The sequence below is a fragment of the Pimephales promelas genome, chromosome 22 (genome assembly GCF_988280905.1).
Source record: "Pimephales promelas chromosome 22, fPimPro1.hap1.1, whole genome shotgun sequence".
Taxonomy (NCBI): domain Eukaryota; kingdom Metazoa; phylum Chordata; class Actinopteri; order Cypriniformes; family Leuciscidae; genus Pimephales; species Pimephales promelas.
In genome coordinates, this window is record NC_142790.1 from 13,793,409 (window position 1) to 13,814,764 (window position 21,356).

At 34.9% G+C, this 21,356-nt stretch overlaps 1 protein-coding gene across 1 annotated transcript in view; it reads left to right on the plus strand.

Annotated features, from left to right (window-relative positions):
* LOC120476019 (progressive ankylosis protein homolog) overlaps positions 1-21,356 on the plus strand; it is a 230,056-nt gene that overhangs the window by 27,369 nt on the left and 181,331 nt on the right. The window contains exon 2 of the mRNA XM_089125925.1: positions 1,909-2,068. The gene's annotated coding sequence lies outside the window, so the exon portion shown is untranslated. The remainder of the gene's footprint in view (positions 1-1,908; positions 2,069-21,356) is intronic.

Here is a 21,356-nt window from a genome sequence, read left to right on the forward strand (position 1 = left end):
GGCTATACTTAAACGCTGAGTTTCGGTATAGCCTATTGGCTATTTATGAGACGCGCACCAGCACGCCCCCGCGCCTTATCTAATAGGCTATTGTCTGCTTTTACTTCTTAAAGGCTGTAGCAGACCCCTCTCGAATGATGGACACTTCTTTACTGATGTCAATGAAGTTTTTTATTGAGTCTGTTTCACTTCTTTATGCTTTCAATAAATCACATCACCAATCACCGTAAGAGCTGAATAAAGTACAAAAACACGCATTAACAACACGCATTAAACTCTCTCAACGTCATATTATCAACAACATAAGTAAAATACAGACCTTGTGCCTTTTCCGAGGGGGTGCATATACCATTAAACTTCGTTAAACTTGATAAACAGTACAACTCTGCGCGAAGCGCGTGCTTTCTCTTAGCTCTTTCCACTATAACTCGCGCTCTCCCCTTACTTCCTTTTCCCCCGAAGCCCGCAGAACATGTCAAAATAAAAGTCCCACTTAATACATTTTGTAAATCTAATTTAAACTAAACAGGACTATAAAAATATATACAAAAATGTACTAGAAAATTATCAAAGTCTGTTACAAAGGCAATTAGACTATGTGAAAGTTTTAAAGCAGTCTTTTAGTGCCAGTTCAGAGCGGTCGCGTCTGTAAATTTGTTTTTTCCTCATAAATGCGAACACGAAAACTAAAATAAAATGAATATTTTAAGTTCTATGGAGACTGAGAGCCAACCCTTCCTCATCCGATTTGCGCAGTGTAATTAACAGAATTACAAAAAATATATTTTGCCTCCTATTTTTTTGTCACGCATGAATCCAGTTACAGCCACAAAGTTAAGTTCTACTTCTGTAGTTATTTTGGTGAAAGTAACTCAAAAGTAATACATGAGTAATGTAACGCATTACAATTCTGAGGCAGTAATATTGTAAGGTAATGAATTACTTTTAAATAACAGTAACAAGTAATACCTAATGTATTACAGTTTGGAAGTAACTTGCACAACACTGAATATAACACGCACTGTTATGGGTAGGTTTAGGTCAGGGGTAGGGTCTGCGTCTCATATTGACGCTAAAGGGTGTCATGTGGGTAGTATTTCGAAGAAATGTCATGTGGCATCACCTATATGACGCCAAAGGATGAGAACGGGCTCGTAAGTTCCCACATAATGCAGACATTGATACAAAAACGTGTCTTGAAGAACTATATAAATAATAAGCTAATAATGCCCATGATTAACTCCATGATTTAGCTTAACAAAGTGCTTAGCTTAATGTAATCAGCATGAACAATATAGTCATAATAAGTATATTTTCATTTTTTTTTTCAAAGGCTTGCTTGTTTTGGCAAGTCATTCGTCCGACTCCTCGGTCCTCTAGTCTTTGGCAAACTCAACAGTTAGTTGAACAGGCTCCTTTGAATCTTGCATGGTACTTCGGCTGTAAATCTTGTGTCAGCAACCTGGAAGTAAACCAACTTAAAGGGATACTCCATTTTTTTTTTTTTTTTTTTTTGAAATAGGCCTCATTTTACAACTCCCCCAGAGTTAAACAGTTGGGTTTTACCGTTTTCGAACACATTCAGCCGATTTTCGGATATTTAGAAGAATATCAGTAACCAGACAGTTTAAAAAGGAATGATTTAAAGTTAGTCAGTTAGGTGACGCCTTGGGGGTGAGAATGGGCTGTAAAAGCATGATGTGTACCCTTTAAAATAAATGTCACTTGGTTTGATATTTTGTTATACAATAATGACATACTTAAAGTGTGAAATAAGTGTCCAGCTACATTTACTTTTTGTCCCCTTGTGCATGCATGTTAAACAACAAAACAAAATATTATTTTGCACATGTTTGTGTGTGTTTGTACATGTGTCTGATTATATCTTTGTCTTTGTATATTACACAGGTTTATCTCCCTGTCATCTTTGGGCCTGTGTTGTATCAGTGATGTTTGGCCTATTTCTGTTCTTCTACACACACTCCGAGAGAGGGAAACATTGCTGACACAACAGGATGTGTTAGTAAAAACAGCTGCAGGATCATCTTTCCACACAGCCATGAATAAGGTATCCATGCATATTTAGGATTTGCTTCACTAAAAGATTGGGCAAAAGCAAACTAAATATATAATAGCATGATTTCTAAATACTTTTTACTTGATCTTTGATACAAAAAGTTATAAATTGATGCCTTGTTGATCCCATAAGTATGAGTTTCGCCATGTGGTACACTAAGGATTTAATTGCTTTAAAACTAGACAAATTGCTCAACAACTTAGAAAGCAAGTCAGGTCAAGATAAAAAAAAGAAGAAGCTCCTTACAGAGCTGAAATTCAACATTGTCTGCAATCACGTGTGTCGTAAAATAAGATGTTTAATAAAAAAATAAATAAATAAATAAAAATAAGCTAAAGATTTTACAGCCAGCTGGAGCTGAACAGCTGTGCAGTGATGATTGAGCAATACACTTGCATTTGATATTGCGTTTATATTTCAATAAACAATAAGTTCATGCTGACTAACTTTCATTTTAGAAATAATAATGCTTGTTTTACACTGTAGTGGTGTTCAGTTCCTAAACGATTCAGTTTTTTTGAACGAATTGGTTGAGTAAATCATTCAATGACTCACTAAACAGCAATTTGTTTTGTTCCTTGGTGAATTAACATTGACAAATCATTTGAATGATTCAATGAATCAATTACTTTGACAGACCTTTGTCCCCCCCCTACCAGTATAGTGGAGTCATTAAAAAATGCCCACAACTAATCAAATTCGAGGACCAGAATTGGTTGTTGTATGTTGTATACAACAAATTATTTTGATACAGCAGCCTTCAGAGTTGCTTTATATTACTCTGGTAGTCATCTATTGCATTCCAGGATTCATTTTTTTAAGGCTATTAGTCACATTATTTTCCCTCTCTTTATTTCTCTCTTCACCATGACCCGCACTTCCCACTGGAAGGGAGAACAGAAGTCGTAAATGGGTTCGCGTGTGATATGACATGATTGTGTAACAAACCTCTTACATTATAAAGAGCACCTAGCAGACGGAGGGAACAAGTGGAGAGAGAGTTTTGGGAATGTCGCCTGAGGAGCCGGCACGTTAGGTCCTTGTCTTATCTAATGAATGTATATCTTCAAACCCTCCCCTGTGGCCTTATGCAACAACATTCATAATTGCTTTAGTGCAACATTGTCAGCATACACTTGAGAAAAGTCATAACTCTTAGAGCTCCTCGTAGAGGTTGACTGTCATTGTTTTTTTAAACAGAAGTGTTGGGTTGGGAAACAGATAAATTAGTGTAGATTCATCTTTGTGTCATAATCATTTGGGATCCTTCTGGAAGAAATTGTAATTTTAGATATCTTGCAAAACTGACAATTGGTTTGATGGATGTCTGTGAAATATAGAGAAAAACAGCAGAATGTGCACCATGAAAATGCTGCAACTATAAATTTCTCTTTGGGAGTTTATTGATGAAAACAATTCCAGCTAAGCATAATATTGTGTGTCACAAAATTCACATTTCAGGTTAGTGAGCTGCAAAAATGTGCGCAGTCATAACTATTTCATATATTATTTATAATTTTTTTTCTAAATTGAGTTTTCAGACTGTTCTTTTATATTACATTACATTGCATTATATTACATTATATTATATTATATAATATTTAGGGCTGTCAAACGATTAATCGCGATTAATCGCATCCAAAATAAAAGTTGTTTACATAATATATGTGGGTGCACTGTGTATAATTATTTTGTATATATATATATATATATATATATATATATATATATATATATATATATAAACACACACACATATTATTTATATAAAATATTTATATTATATGTAATATAAATTATATATAAATCTATTTACAGTATATACATGAAAATGTTTCTTAAATATATACACAATATATACAAGCATGTATGTGTATTTATTTATGTATATACTGTATATATATATATATATATATATATATATATATATATATATATATATATATTATACACAAGGCATCCACATATATTATGTAAACACAAACTTTTATTTGGGATGCGATTAATCGTGATTAATCGCATCCAAAATAAAAGTTTGTGTTTACATAATACACGTGGGTGCACTGTGTATAATTATTTTTTATATACTGTATATAAATACACACACATGCATGTAAATTTAAGAAAAAAATATTATTTATATATAAAATATTTATATTTATATGTAATATAAATTGTATATAATTCTATATACAGTATATACATAAAAATGTTTCTTAAATATATACAAGCATATGTGTGTATTTATATATATATATATATATATATATATATATATATATATATATATATATATATATATTATATATTTATTTTGGAGGCGATTAATCGTTTGACAGCCCTAATTATATTATATTATATTATATTATGTTATTCAGTTATAGGTTTATATTTAACTTCATAATTAACTTATAACTTTCTTTAACTACTAATATTTTAAAAAATAGTTTGGTTTAATCTATTACTTTACTCATAATATATTGCTAAACACTTTTGAGGTGGGGTCTCCGTAGTTAGGGACAGGTTTGATGGTGCGAGAAGATTTAAGTGTGGGTACAACAGTAGGGGTGTGATCAACAATGTAATTGGACACACATAGAGAAATTAATTGCAGTGGTCAGTTGCATACCAACTATGTCTAAAACCTAGTCTGACTAACTAGCAGTTTCACTTTTCGATTTTAAATTAGACAAGTCTATGTTTTATGTAATTGACTTAAATGTTATGACCAACAAAACAAAAAAAACCCTAATTACTACTGACCACAGATTACTGTATATGTACATATAAAATACAATGTATGTACAGTACATACCGTAATAAGTGCATTGTATTAAATAATTGTTTCAAACACCCTACGTCTCACTTCCATCTGACTGGCTTCATGGGCCGTGACCTTGAACTTCTGCCGCCTCAGTGGGCTCACATAAATGTATGTGCATTGTGCATATGTGCCTCACATGAAATATAATTGCATTTGTGAACTGTCAACATATGCACTGTGCGATTCTAATTTTTCTGACAGACATCCAAAAGAAAGCACTTGCTTAACATCAAATGTATTTACTGGAAGTAATTCAGTATGTGAATGAAGTTACTTAATGCATTGCCACATATTTACATATAAAGGCTACATCACCACGCTTTTGGACTGGACTTTAATGCAAGAAGCATAAATTTAACAAGATAATCTGGTTTAAAATTGACAGCACTCACTATTTGAATTTTTTTTTTTTCAAAAATACATAAAAGACTAATTACATTTTCTTGTTGAAGTGGAAGATAAAGCCAAGCGGCTAATTTAATTATGACCTTTGACCCTGAAGAAGTCCGGGGTAGCCCTTAAGTAATGTCTTTAATGAGGCGCAGAGACGGTAGACTAGTAAATAGGTCATAGATTTGAATGAAGCCTGCTTGTAAAATTTCTTTAGTTTGTTTACATGCGTTTTTATCAGAGGCTTGATTGATTTATGTTAATTTGATAGAGAACTGCATCAGCCTGCAGTTTTCTGAGAAGCTCAATTTGTTTGACATTTAAAAAATAGCCTAATTAAACGGTTGGTTGTCTATCCAGAATGGTTTCTGCTTTTACAATAATTTATTTTATAGCAATGATTAAGGACATGACTTAATGTTGAAAGTTGATGCATTAAATTATTTTAAATCTGATGTCTGATAATCTTAAGTTTTACATTCTTGACAGTCTTAAAACAGCCGTCTAAATTGCCTTATAAAAAAATCTACATTTTTATGATTCCAAACTACATCAATAAAATAGATTAATGTTCAATGATCGATTTGACATCAATGCGGTAGAAGTAAAGACGAAAATGTTCACCACTTGTCTAAGTAATAGTTGTTAATTAGATGGCCTTTCACCTTTGCTAATCACCCCCCATCAATGCTCATTGTCAGATAGTAAAAAAGCCTATTATCAACACACATTGCAACCTGTAAATTGTGTGACCTTTAAAAGTTTGTAAATGCATGGTAATAAACCAAAATACGCTATTAAATCAAAGACTGTCAGCTCGCTATGTGGCAAAAGCCAAGAAATTTTGAGAATTTGTGGTTATGTAGACATGGAATCTGCAAAAACTGGGTTTTCTCTTACACAACTCTCTTATACTTCAACTATTTGCCCCTGTGACCCCATCAGTGAAAGGTCTCCCTCAGCTCAGAGAAGATCATGAGTTTGTTTGGGAATAAGACTACTGTAATTGTTCCTCCGTCCACCTCAATTAAAGCACATCTTGAGCTTGCCAAATTTTCTCCGAGAGGGCTGTGACATGGTCATTTGTTGGAGTGGTACCAGGGGAAATTCAATTAGTTATGCTGTTACTCTCCCATAACAAAAGACTTTGTTTTCATTAGTGGACACCAGGGTGTCTATTCAGTAGGTTAAAGTCATCTCTAATTACTACAGAAGCGGTGGATGGAAATAATCATGTGTCAAGGAACAGCCGATCTGAACTGCATGTGTTTATGCTACTTTATTCGTCCAATAAATGCATTTAAACCCATAAGTTATATTTCAGTAGCCATAATTACTTTAAGTCTGTACGTCAGTTTTAATATGCTATAGTTATGAGCTTTTTGGAGGTATTTGGTTAATCATCCCCTTCTATTGGTAATTCTTCCATTTACTGCCTTAATGGGAATGCATAGCTCGATTCTACACTATTGAAATGTTCATTGTTGATTTGGATTAAAGTAGTAGTTCACTTTAAAAAAAAAAAAAAATTGCTGATAATTTACTCACCTCCATGTGATCCAAGATATCCATGTCATTCTTTCTTCAGTCGAAAAGAAATTAAGGTTTTTGATGAAAACATTCCAGGATTTTCTCCATATAATGCAATTTACTGGTAACCAAACGGTTCAAGGTCCAGGGTTAGAAATGAATCTTTTAGAATTTTTAGAATCTTTTTTTCGTGTCATTTGGTTCATTCAACGAATGAAATGAACGAATTGACTCGGGAAAAGATTTGTTCATTTTGATGAACGAGTTAGAGCAGGAGAGTCACGAACGTGCATCACAGAACAGAGCAAGGCGGCCATTTGAGCTTATAAAACTTTTTTACATGAACGATCGTTTCGCTTGATAAGACCTTTATTCATCGTCTGGAATCGTTTAAAGCCCTTTGAACAGTTTGCAGTTTGCACTGAAACTGTCTTTTGGACTCTGTAAAGTCCATTATATGGAGAAAAATCCTAGAAAGTTTTCATCAAAATCCTTAATTTCTTTTCGACTGAAGAAAGAATGACATGGATATCTTGGATGACATGGGAGTGGGTAAATTATCAGCAAAAGTTTTTTTTTCAAAAAGTGAACTACTAGGAGCTGTAATGATTGAATGTGCCAATGGTCAATCTTGCTCAAGTTTGTTCACTTCATTGATGCCATTTTGATCCTTGAGCTTTAAGGCAGAGGTTGGTTAGCATGCTAACAACAGCTCCGTGGGCTTTAGGAAGAGTCCAACTGAACTTTCACTAACTCTAAATCCTGTATTACTTGGAGTAGATCTGTGGGAGTCAGTGAACAAAAGTCAAAGTCATTTAAGTTTCGAGGTATATATTTTTCCTTTAAAGTGCTATTTGCAAGTTGAGTCATGGTTTACTATAGGCTACGTCATAGCCCAAAGTTCTCTTTCCTGTCTACGTTGGTTAACTTCATCATGTGTCTGGTTTTAATGAGCCCATCTGTTTCCTAATTATTAACAGGCTAATTGTTAAAACATGCCTTTGACATTTAAAAGCTAATTTCATGTGAAGTGAAGGGAACACCTCTGCCATAGTACAGTAGGGACTTTGGTATTGATTCATTAACCATGTTAATTTAACAATCTCATTAGTGCAAGTAAATATGGAGCACTAATGTACAAATAAATTACAGTTTTTCTAATGTTAAATTATCGACCAGTTGAAGTATTAATATCTGCTTTGTACCGCTGACAACCAACAATCACAGCAGTGATGAGTCACATGATAAACCAAAGCTCATCACATGCAGCTCTTCTACAAAAAAATAAAAATCTAAAATTAATACATAGAAGCTGAACAGTGTCATTCATACAAACATTCGACACTATCATGGCAACACACATGAAATATTAAAAAAGGCAATAAACATTTAACAACATGTCACATAAAACCCTAATGTACATAACTGATTAGAAAAAGACTTATCAAACTATGAAGAAACAGTTATTTCAACAAAAATACATCAACTGCGAAGTGTCGCACAGGGAATTGTGGGAATGTCAATTTACGTTTTTTCACTGTAAATTTAACGGTATTTTACTGTAATATTACATGAAATGTACTATTAGATCTATTACAGTTATTTACTGTAAGGAAAGGTTCTGCTAACCAGCATTTTTACCAGCATTTTTACCATTTTATCGCTGGTAGCATTTTTCCAAGCGAAAAAGAAGATCGAGTAAAAAGAGTTGAGGATTTAGGCAAAACAAGAAGAGCTGAGGATGTAAAAGAGTAGTAGAGGGAGAAAAGATGGTAGAGTGGAATGGTATAAGTGGAAAGAGCTAGAGAAGAAAATGTAAGAAGACATGGACAGATGGGAAGAGAAGGTGTAAGAGGAGGGATAGAAGGATAGGCTACACAGACAGGTTTCAAATTAAATGTAAAATGTCCCTGTACGTCCCATGAAATCCACTTTCCGCATGGTGATCTGGAGTAAATTGAACGTTTGGGACAATTTCCAAATTCACCATTCAGCATGGTGCAAGAGTGGTTTGAGCATCATCCACATTTCAGGATGGTTTTCCTTCCAGGATATTATCCTCTTGGAGATGAAAAGTATGGCTTGTAAAGTATGGCGATGGTAGAATCCTGTGGAGAAAGAAGTTCTGTAAAAAATAAAACCGTAATATTTTACTGTAAAAAAATGGCAGCTGGGGTTGCCAGAGCTTTACCATTAAAAACACGCTAGGAACATTAATTGTTTTAATGACTTAAAATTTACAGTAATAAACCGTATTTCATTTTCTGATAAAATGATTGATTTACCAACCTATTGATAAACTGATATCTGTTTTGTACTATTGTAATACACTGACAACCAACAATCATCACAGCAGTGATGAAAGTTATATGAGCAATCAAAGCTCATCACTAGTTTTCTTCCATTAGAAGGTTAATATATACAAAGAAGCTGGACAGTGTCACTCACACAAACATTAAACACCATCATGGTAACACACGAAATTAAAAAAATACAATAAACATGAATTTAACAACATTAAATGTAACATGAAACCTTAATGTTCATAACTGATTAGAAAAAAAAAACAGAAAATAATGAGGAACCATCGTTATTTCAACAAAAATACATAAAATGTGAAGCGTCACACAGGGAATTGTGGGAATGTCAATTTACGTTTCACTGTAAATTATACGATGAGTTCTTTTTTACTTTTAAAAACTGTAAATTTATTGGTATTTCACAGTAAAATTATATCACAGTTATTTACCGTATATTTCTGTTAATCAATTAACAGTTTTGCACTGAAGCATTTTTACTGTAGTATTTTACCGTTAAAATCATGATTGTTTTTTTACAGTAGCATTCACAGCTTTTTTTTCTTCATGACTCATGAAAAATATATGCTATCATGTTGATGAAATTCTCTGACCAGATGTAAATGAGAGGCAAGATATACTGTATAAAGTTCATTGACTCAATTGCAGTACATTTATTTATATTTGGGTGAAAATTCATCGTTACAACTTAACTAGACATTAAAGAACTTTGAAAAACACCATTAAAGAACACGAAAACGTGTTTTCATTCATGTATTTGTGTGCCTACAGGTGAATTTGCTATCAAATCAAAAGAGAACACACATAGTTTTGTTGTTAAATAAAATAAATTGAATAAAATGTAGTGCTTCATTATGCAGTAAAATGTAACTGTTTGGCCAACGTGTGTTTAGTTTGCGGTGTTAATTGTTTTGAGATTAACTAGTACACACATTTGGTACTAGTACCGTTTTTCGAACCTAATTTTATATAAGCTTTTTAAGATATTTTTTTAATCATTTAATTTAAATGGACCATCTGAATGAACTGATTCATATTAAAAAAAAAAGAAATTGGTGTAGAATTTACTTTGAAATAATTTTCATTAAAAATGGTAAATTTAACATATTACAAAAGAAATGGCAACACATTGAATTAAACGTGACATTTGAATGCAAAAAGATTTCTTTCTTGAAAAATTTGTTGTAAAGACTTTGGTTGATTCTTGTAAAGAATATTTGTATCATTTACAACTTTGTAAAATCATTTTTTACAGTGCAGAAAAATGACTTCCTAAATGATCTAAATGATAATTTAGAACATTTAATTGCCTGTAAAGCTCTGTGTTGTGTACATTCAATTCTGATTTCAAAATAGCTTAGTTTCTGTCATGCTACTGGAAATTGTAATTAGTAGCATCACTAGCGTCAGTTATTCTTGAAACAGATTGACAATAAGATTAAAAAAAAAAGTTGTTTTCATTCCATTCTTGGATGAATGCTAAAGACAGACCATGGAGATGTCTAATATCTAAATTCCATAAAAATAGTCCCAATGTACTTTGTTTATTGCTCGAAGTGGGCCGGTACGCACCAAGTCTAAATTTTAATCTTTAGTGTACCATTGCTTTTTCTTGAGTATCGGCCTTTCTCACATGTTGCCGGTACTCTGGCCACACACAACGCCAACTGATATGGCGCTTCATTGATGCATAATAAGTGGTCCAAGAGGATCTTTCAGCTTGATTTAGGCCATTTATCGCTCACTTCTACATCTCTAGAAATGAGCCAGAGCTGTTCCAATCTTTCGTTCTCCAGATTTTGCAACCCTGTATCACACGAAATACGTTCTGAGGAAACTATTTTGCAAATCGCAATTACGTTACATGCCAACATATAAGCAGTGCTATTACGTTGGTCCTTAACGTAATATGTCTCATTGTTAATACGTAGATTTAATACGTTATATTCAAAGATATGTAACGTACGTTTTTGTACGTTTGGATAGATGCTAAAACGTATAATATGGACGTATTTGCAACATTTAAACGTAACCTTATTACGTTTTTACAGCTACAAAACGTTAACTATTTACATATGTTTCATATCATAACGATATCTGTATACTTTCACTTTTAAAGATAAATGTAACAAGACCCCTTAATCCTACTCCCAAAAACATATTTATTTTATACAGAATATAAAAAGGATAAAACGTAATGGACAGAGATGTGTAGTTAAATGAGTTTTAGCATTAAAATATATTTTGAGCCACTAATCCCACTCCTATCCCTAAACCTAACCATAACCATTCCTTAAAACAACGTAGGTAACACAATTAAGAAAAAAAAAAAAACATAACAGACAGATACATTTCACAATAATTTATTTATTTATTTATTATTATTAACATTACCAAAAGTCGTTCACATGATGATGCGTTGCAGTCGCAGTCCTCTGGCAGTATTATAGTAGTTGTGTATGAGGTACAGATCAGAATTAAAGTTATTAAAGTTAATCCAAAATGTTAATCTGATTTCGGTTCGCTCTCTGTCTGAAGGCGCGCGCTCTTCTCCATTTCAAATGTGAATGTACTACACCGACTGAAACACGGCATGTCGCAATCTGTGACGAAGCAGGCGAGAGCCAATGAGCGTTTGATATCACTGCCGTAAAACATGTCGTAACGCTTCTTGAAGGCGCATTATTTGAATTTGAATTAATCACCAGATTTGACGTTTGCGGTCGCTGCTGAGAAATGAAGATGAAGATCACTGGATAAAATGCTGGATTTGGATCTGTTTCTTGCAAACAACGTATGGATTCTAGGATTTGGTTTACATCAAGCTAATAAAATGTATGTCTTTTGTGAATGTATCAGTATGTTGTGTTTTATTGGAGAAAATGCTTTTTATATATTTATGAGTAACGTTGGTCTATTATATTAATAAATTAGAAGGAAAACTTAATTGATATGACAGTTGAATGCAAAAGAGTCAAAATTTTAATGCCACGATTATGCATAAATAGTAAAGAAACCTGCTTGGATGTATTATGTTCAGGAAAAACGTAATAGCACTGCAATAGTATTACGTTAAGGACAAACGTAATAGCACTGCTTATATGTTGGCATGTAACGTAATTACGATTTGCAAAATAGTTTCCTCAGAACGTATTTCGTGTGATACACAGTTGAGATTTTGACCACATGTAAAGAACACACCACCCAGCAGGCCTATCCTGGCCAGAGAAAAAATGCTTCTGGTTGGCTCTAATGTTGTCTTGCAGAAGCGAATAACACACCAGCATGCTTCTGCATCACTCCCATCTCAAATATGGGAAGCCAAGATTTCTGAGCTCAGCAACATATGGCCACCTCCTTGAGAGAGAACTATAAAACAGGCTATTTAAATCGAACCTAATTACAGTCTAGACAAGTTTCTTCAGTACACCCGGAGAGTTGTGGATCTGCATTCACACACTTGGTCACTAGCATTCTTTAGGTTAGTTTAATCCAGACCGCCAAAGCTGTGAAAAGATGCTTACTCACTGGGAAACTCATCAAGCCAATAAGAATCAGCTGCTTGTAGATTAAAGAGAACATGATGTTAGTTGAACTTTATAGTGAAGGGCTGAAGAATTTAAAAAGACTTCAAAGGTGCCAAGTACCAACCAAACCAGGGCTGCGTTTCCCGAAAGCATCGTTAGCCAACTATGGTCGCAAATTCCGTTGTTATCAGCATAGTTCAACGAGTCAGCGTTTCCCGAAACAATCGTTCTAACGAACATTCGCAAACAGCATCGCAAAGTTGTGTGGTTTGAACGACAGCTCCCGACCTGTGGTTAGAGGCATCGTTGCTATATTGCAACACATTTGAACGTAATAAATCCTTATCTTGAGCAAAATAAGCAACCTGACATTCAGTACAACCGGTGCCTTTTATTTAGAATACATACAAATGTCATTTACGTCTTTTAGTTTGTCAAAAGATTTTAAGTAACGTGTTTGAAGAGTGCGCATGTGCGAACGTGCTCTGCTATGTAAGAACGAGCCAAATATTGAGTCTGAGAACATTTAGAAATAGTCCTCAGATGACATGTCTGTAATTCATATATAAAAAATCTACCGTTAATTGGATCTCAAACAGTTTCATTAAAAGTAGTTATTATTCCACCACGTGCGAAACCAACGTGGTTGAATGATACTTTGCGACAAAGGGTTTCGGGAAACAGTCATGACTAGCTAGTTGATTTCTCCAACGATGCATCGTACTATGTGATGGAGCGAATTACGCCATTGTATAGTTGTACAACTATATAGTTCGCTGCTTCACTGCCATAGTACGATGCATCGTTGGAGAAATCAACTAGCTAGTCACGACTGTTTCCCGAAACCCTTTGTCGCAAAGTATCATTCAACCACGTTGGTTTCGCACGTCGTGAAGTAATAACTACTTTTAAAGAAACTGTTTGAGATCCAATTAACGACAGATTTTTTTTATATATAAATTACAGACATGTCATCTGAGGACTATTTCTAATTGTTCTCAGGTATTTTGCTTTATTACCAGACTGAATGTTTGGCTCGTTCTTACATAGTAGAGCACGTTCGCACATGCGCACTCTTCAAAATGGTTTAGTTTCATTAGTTTAACATGGAGAGTTAGCAGAGCTTCTCACTGATTTTAGTCCCGTCCGAATGTGACATCTCAGTAAATATTACAAACAATGTAAAGATCACGGTGACTTACCGTTCTGTAAAAAATTACCTCAGGTAATACTAATCCCGTGCGAAATGGGCCGCTGTAAATATGTACGTACGGTGGGACAAGTCTGTGGACTATGGCGCTATTTTCTTCTGGGTCTGTTGTACAGCAGAAACAAACGTTGTTGCATTATTTACGTGTTATCACTGTAAAGCTGTTTAGAAACAATCTGTATTGTAAAAAGTGCTATATAAATAAAAATGACTTGACTTGACAAAACTCAAGTGTTTTCCACTCCATTTAGATCAAAAAGAAGGCCGAAAACAATTGTTAGAGGCATGGAACGTCTTTTAGCGTTAGGTAAGTGCCTATTACCAACATAATCCAATCTGAATTTAATGAATACAATTTAAATAATAAAACTGTTTTATAAGTATATAAATATAGGTTATATGTGTTTGCACACATGGTATAAGGACTCAACATAATACGCACAAGATATGATACTGATATATGATAACTGAGATATGATAGTATCCCGTGCGGATTGGCCATTATTATTACAGACGTCCTGTGGTAAAAATACATTACTTCATCTACCCTTGTAAAACTAATCCTGTCCGAATAGGGCTTTAGCCGCATCAATGTTACTCTGCAAATCAAATGTAAATCCGATCTTCAATTTCAAGATCAAAGACCACAATAGGAGAGAGCATCATCATCACTGATAATATATTCTCACTACTTTTAATGAAGATGACTGAGTTAAGCTTCAGGATGCAACGGCAAACTTTCAGTTTCATTTGTGGCAGTTTGCACGTCACTTGCTAAAGAGATACGCAGGCAGCTTCTCATCTGCGGTGAGCCATATCTGTGGCAGTGATGCTTGTTGCAGTAGCTCTGTCGTATCTGACCATATCTGCCTATAACATGCTTTGCCATATCTGCCAAAAACTTTTTTTTTCACCGTTTAAGGAGGATTGTTCAGCTGAAGTCAGTTCATTGTTGATTCAGTCCTGTTGTAAAGATCATCCTATTCATATAGTTCGACATATTAGCTAAGGTCAGGTTTTATTGTGTGCTATTATCTCTTCTACATATTTAATGTATATTGACCTGTAGGCTTTTATTTTTATAAGGCTGCACACTTAAAGGTATGGTAGGCAGTTTTTTTCTAAAACACATTTTCCCCCAAATTTGCTTAAACTGTTTTTATATACCAATACATCTAAAATGTAAGTACTCTGAAAAGGAGAGTTGGGATAGTCCTCTCAGGGCTGCAATACACAGTATACTCTTTCCATTTGGAACGAATGCAATGATTGGCTGGGCGACTGTCACTCTCCCTCGCTACCATGGCTACCACCCCTGAACGGAGGGGGTGGGAGGTTCTCTGTTGGATACTTTCAAAATCCATCAGTTTTCTGCTATAGTTTCTCAAACTTATGCCAAGTTCAGACTGGACGATTTTCAAAGTAGTCGTGTCGCTGTTCTTTTCACACTGCATGACTATCTTGGCCACCATTCAGTCACTGCTGTGTTCACACTGCACGATGGATCGGCGACAGAAGGTTTCACACTGCATGACCTTACAATAGAAAGAATCACCGACAACTCTGTCTAGCACGCTGCGTGCAAACTATGTACGTTTCACAATAAACACACGCGAGATGTGACAAGGAAACAACGCGACATCACACGTGCAAGACCAGAGTTCTCACGTGAGATTTCTTGGGTCCAAATAGAAGAAGCCTTTTTCTGAAACAATGCCATGTTGATTTGTGATCTATAACTCCTCCCCGAACTCCCCGCTGCTCTGTATCTTGCTCTCTCATTGACTGTCAGTAATCGGCGATGTAGTTTTCAGTCAGAACACTTTTCACACAGCAGGATTTTGAATCGCCGACAGGTACAGATATCTCACGGGCATCGGCGACTCATCTGCGATTCTCTCAGATCACATCTTTGCTCATTCACACTGCGTGATTGTCACTCGCGCACCGATTTGCCTGTGATTTCGGGCATTTGTCTGCGATTTCTCGAAACCTGTCAGCGAGCCAAAATCGTGGCTAAAATTGTGCAGTCTGAACTCGCTATTACCTACCCTCCCTTTAATAACTAAACTCCAGCTGGTCCAAAATGCAGCAGCTCGATTTCTTACCAGAACCAGGAAATATGACCATATCAGCCCAGTTCTGTCAACCCTGCATTGGCTGCCTATTAAGCATCGTATACATTTTAAAATATTTTTGATCACTTATAAAGCACTAAATGGTTTAGCTCCGCAGTACTTGAGCGAGCTCTTAAAGCATTATAGTCCTTCACGTCTATTGCGATCTAAACATTCCTGCCAGTTGACAATACCTAGAATATCAAAATCGACTCCGGCCGGAAGATCCAAAACTTTGGAACAGTCTTCGTAATATTGTCCGGGAAGCAGACACACTGTGTCAGTTTAAATATAGACTTAAACACATCTCTTTGACCTAGCATACACAACACATTATAAACGTCTATAATTCAATGTTAGGCTGCATAGATTAGGCCATAATTAATATTAAGGAGCTATAATGTTATAAACGTTTATAATGTCCCAGCCCACTTTTCAAGTTGTTTCTACACCACAGCAACCCACTGCTGTACTTTATGGGTCTCTACTTAAATACATAAAAGGAAATTTAAAGCATAGTGAGACTGCAGTATAGGCTACATTCAAGAAAAAAAAAAACCAATCTGCCATCAATCTCCTTCATCCTACAAAGTTGAAAGCATTCAAGATCAAACATTTTCCTAGACCATGCTATTCAGACATGTTACATACTCATAAAGTAAATCTCCTCATAAAACACGAATATACCATCCCGCTTCAAATGACTATGATATTTTGAAGAGACCATACACTGCCTTTAGATTCCTTTGGAAAGAAAGGGAAACACTAGGGTTGGGGCTTATGCTAACATATGTTGTTTCTTTTTGAGTAAACCTGAGGTAACCCCACTGGAATGTTTCATTTTAGGTAAATCTGAAGCAAGCTCTGCCTTTATGTTCTTCACAAGGTAGTCAGTCTCATTATAAAGGGTCTTCAGCTCAGTGCAAATAAACAGTACAGATGAACTTCATTTTATTTTATTCTTATGATTCCAACTAAAGTCAGAGTTCTGTGAATGAGTCAGAATGAATGAGAGAGTCAGAGAATGAATGAGTTCATGAATGAGTCAGAAATAGTGATCAAAACTGTTTTCGGTCATTAATGGTTCCTTTAACAATTTAATAACTGAAAGGAAAATCTTGACTAAATTAATGCAATTTAATTGCCAAATGATGAGATAATTTCAATAATCCAAACATTTAAAACGATTATTGTGAATCTGTTTTAATTCACTGAAAAGAATCGGTTTATAAGAGTGATTTGTTATAGGGACAGAAACTACACTGGTTGTGAACAATGTTTTAGAATTATTTATTTTATTTTTTTAAATCAAAACTGGCACCTTGGAAGCGCTATATAAATGAAGATGACTAGACTTGATGACTTGAGTCGTATGGTGGTGGCGCTGTCTGTATCTCTTTGTGTTGCAAGTTCATTGAATAAGTAGTACACTTTCGAGATTATTTTAGTACAGTGCTCTGTCCACGTTGGTGGAAAAATGCACTTGCAATAACCGTTAAAGGGGGTGGTTTACTGCTTTTTTTTTTTCTTTGCATAATTGTGTTTATGGGGTGCAATATAAAATATATTCGTGTTTTTTCTTTTTTTAAAAGTCTTATTTTTCATAAATTTCACCTTTATTGTAAGCCGCTTTCTCCTCTGTCATTTGAACTACATTTGAACTGACTTACTGAGTCTATGAAACCACTCCCTCGGAAACAGGCATTGGGCTCAGATTGGTTATTTTGGGTCGGTGTGTTGTGATTGGCTAAACTGTAGTGCACGTTGTCCGGAAAATTCACGGCCATTACCTTTACGGTTGAAGTTGTATGTGTTGTTCATGTCAAATGTACATAATGGTGTCGATACTGCAGTATCAGTATGAGCCAGAATCAGACCCAGAAAGCGGCGATGAAGAGAGGCAAGCAGAACCTCACCACACACGACTCTACGTTTCTAAACGTTTCTGAATGGTAATTTGCCTATATTTTTTTTAACTTTATATACGTTATACACGTTTGTCTTACACAAAATAGCATCGACCTGACTGGCTACTATATACACAAACAGCGTTGGCACTGGTTTACTTTCTTGATCAAATCGAAAAATAACACCATAAAGTAAATATACATGAAAAATACATTTAAAACATTAGCACATATCAAAAAATAATTTAGGTCCAAAATGTTTGTACAAGTTTATAGTGGACACAAAATAGCATAGCTAGTAGCCTAGTGGCTATAAAGCCAGCGCTGGCATTTGATAAAAATAAAACACAAGGCTACGTCTGAAATTATCAATGCATTCTCATCCTTTAGCGTCATATAGAACGCTATATGACAAAACGGCGCTATACTACGCACATGGCACTCGTTATCGTTAATATAACACGCGTTGTGAGGGCTAAGTTTAGGTGTGGGGTAGGGTCTGCCTGTCATATTCACGCTAAAGGATTTATGACGTCTTGGGTTCGCGTGTTTTATTAACGATAAAGGGTGCCATGTGCGTAGTATAGCGCCGTTTTGTCATATAGCGTTTTATGTGACGCTAAAGGATGAGAACGGGCTGGAAATTATACATGCAAATACATTTAAAATGATTAGGTCTCGGCCTACTTACTAGGGCTGGGTATTGAGACAAATTTCACAATTCAATTCAATTTCGATTCACAAGCTTGCAATTCGATTACGATTCGATTCAATATCGATTATTTTGGATATCAGTTCCAATAAATGGCAATTTTTCTCAAGGAAATCAAATCTCTTAACTAATGCTGTAAACTATGGGAGTCTAGTTTTAGCCTATAGGCATCATTAGCCTAATATGAAAGTAATAATTAACTGTTTTGTAGCTATACAAACACTTAAATTACACTTTTATTTATTTTTATAAGAAGATTATATGAAATATAAACATTTAAATGGTGGCTGTCATAAAAACTTGCCAGATTTATTCAAATAGGCCTATGCACTATTTAAAATGAAAAAAGTGAAATCGCAATCACCCCCCCCCCCTCCCTCAATGGAAACAAACATCATTTGGTTGCAGTATTGTTTTTTATCCTTAGAAAATAGCTCTGAATAGCCTTACTTATACACAGAAAAACACGATAACAATAGGCTTTTAATAAGGTTTTCAAACAGGTTTCCCAAAAACACACACCTCCCATTTCCTTTATAGTTACTATATAGTTGTCTCTGTACATTGATATAGGATAAGAGAAAGTGTTTTAAAATTGAAAATTCACTTCAACTTTAAAGGGTTGTTTCCCATCCCAGACTACATTTACATTACATTGACTTTTTAAAGTATGAAACACATTAAGAAGGTACACATGAGTAAATGATATATGAGTCTAAGGCATTTCTTCCCAGTGTTTCCTACGCATATGTTAGTGATATAATCTTAAAGAACAGACCAGAATAAATCTGCTTAAAGCCTTTGCTCATTTCTCCAGATGGCTCAGCAACCTCGACTATGCTTAACGCGCTGACATATTAGATCAGCCAAAAGCTTTGCGAGGTTCAAATCCATTTAGTCATATATCTTATTCCCTCTGCAAATTAACACCGTCTCTTACGATAGCAAAGATTTATGATGATGTCTCCTTGCTAAATAATTTAGCATGCTTTGAGAACAAAGAATGACTGCACTGTGGCAGGATGAGAAATCTATCTGTTATTATTATTATTTCAACTTAGAAAATGTCGTTTTCGCTACATTTTAGTTCCAGTGTCATTTTAGTATTATTTATTAATATTATTTATATTTATTTTTAATTATATTTATTAAAAGTAATTTTAATACTTTAGCTTAAACTATTTATTTCAACTAGTTGCTAATACATAATGTCACATTTTTGTTTAAGTTAGCTTTTTTCCATCTAATATTTATATTTTATTTTTATTTTAGCTTTATTTTATGTTTTTAAATGTGTGAAATAAACAACAATCTAGTAAACAATACATCTTGACAATATGCATTCTAAGAAAAGACAAGACATTTTCTACATTTTAATAAATATTTATTTTTGTTTTTGAAGTTACACAATATATATTTTTCAATGCAAAATATTTGTAATATTTTATTTGTATGTATATAAAAGGATATAGTTAATTAAGACACTATTTTATATATATATATATATATATATATATATATATATATATATATATATATATATATATATATATATATATTTAACTCTGAATATACGCATCGCAATCCAGGATTTGAATATAGATGTTTACAGTAGTTAACTTGACTCCGCTAACCTTGTTGTCATAATCACAATGTCTTACAAATGTTGGTCACTTGAAAAGAATCTCCCAGTTGATAGAACTGTACAATCTAGAAGTCTGATTCATACTAATCCTTTCCACATTGAACAAACACTTCCATTTGTCTCTGAAGGCTTCAAAAGTGTACGTGTGTGTCTAACACTATAAAAAAGGACAAAAGTGAAAGATGCAATGGAAGTTTTCGCCAGTTTTTGTGCCTCAACACCAATTAGATGAGTAGCTCTTATATTCTCTGAAAGACATCAACAACAAAAGAAAGAGAGAACACTCATCTCCTAAGAGGTTAATGAAAGGATCCTGATGGATGTTCTTTCATGACAAAGAACATCCATCAGTCATTGGGATCCCGAAGAGAGAGCGTGGAACTCACCACATTACGCAAACTGCTGTTTGATTCACCTCCTCCTCCAGGAGACCAACGGCATCCCTAGGGTTCATTGATCACCCCAGGGGAACGCTGATGATTACATTGGAGGTTTCTGATAGCACATCTTTGAAGAGCTGCTTGCCTTCTTGAAGGATGAGTTCCTCATGGGAATAAATGGACTGTCACACCACTCTACCCCCTGCTGCCCCCACAATGCTTGCTAACAAGGCGTACATCACACCTTGAAAGCACTCATTCAGACTCTGTCACCATTCATGGCCATCACTTCCTTAAAGACAAATGCCTTCAGAAGGTCTCTTTCATCCTATTGTCAGAACTTCACCGTCTCCTTCCCAGTCGGGACCCTGAAGTGGAGGAATAGCCTGTTAGCGCTAGCTCAGGCCTTGACCCGAGGACCTCTCGACAAGGAGACCCCCTCCCTTTAGACCACTTTTGTTCCTGAGATTGGTGCCCCAAACTGAGGCAAATCAGACCCTGGTCGGCTCTTGGAAGGCGGGAGCCACCAGGAGTGCCATTATGCTCCCATTCATGAGTTAGACAAACGGAGCAGAGTGGACTGGACATTAGCAGCTCTTGTATGGGACAATGTCCACGCAGAGTGACAGCTCCAACTGAGAGTGGAATGCGGGCATATTAGGGTTGATTTTAGAGCTTGTATGAAGGCATTTTATTATGTTGCAATGATCATTATTGTG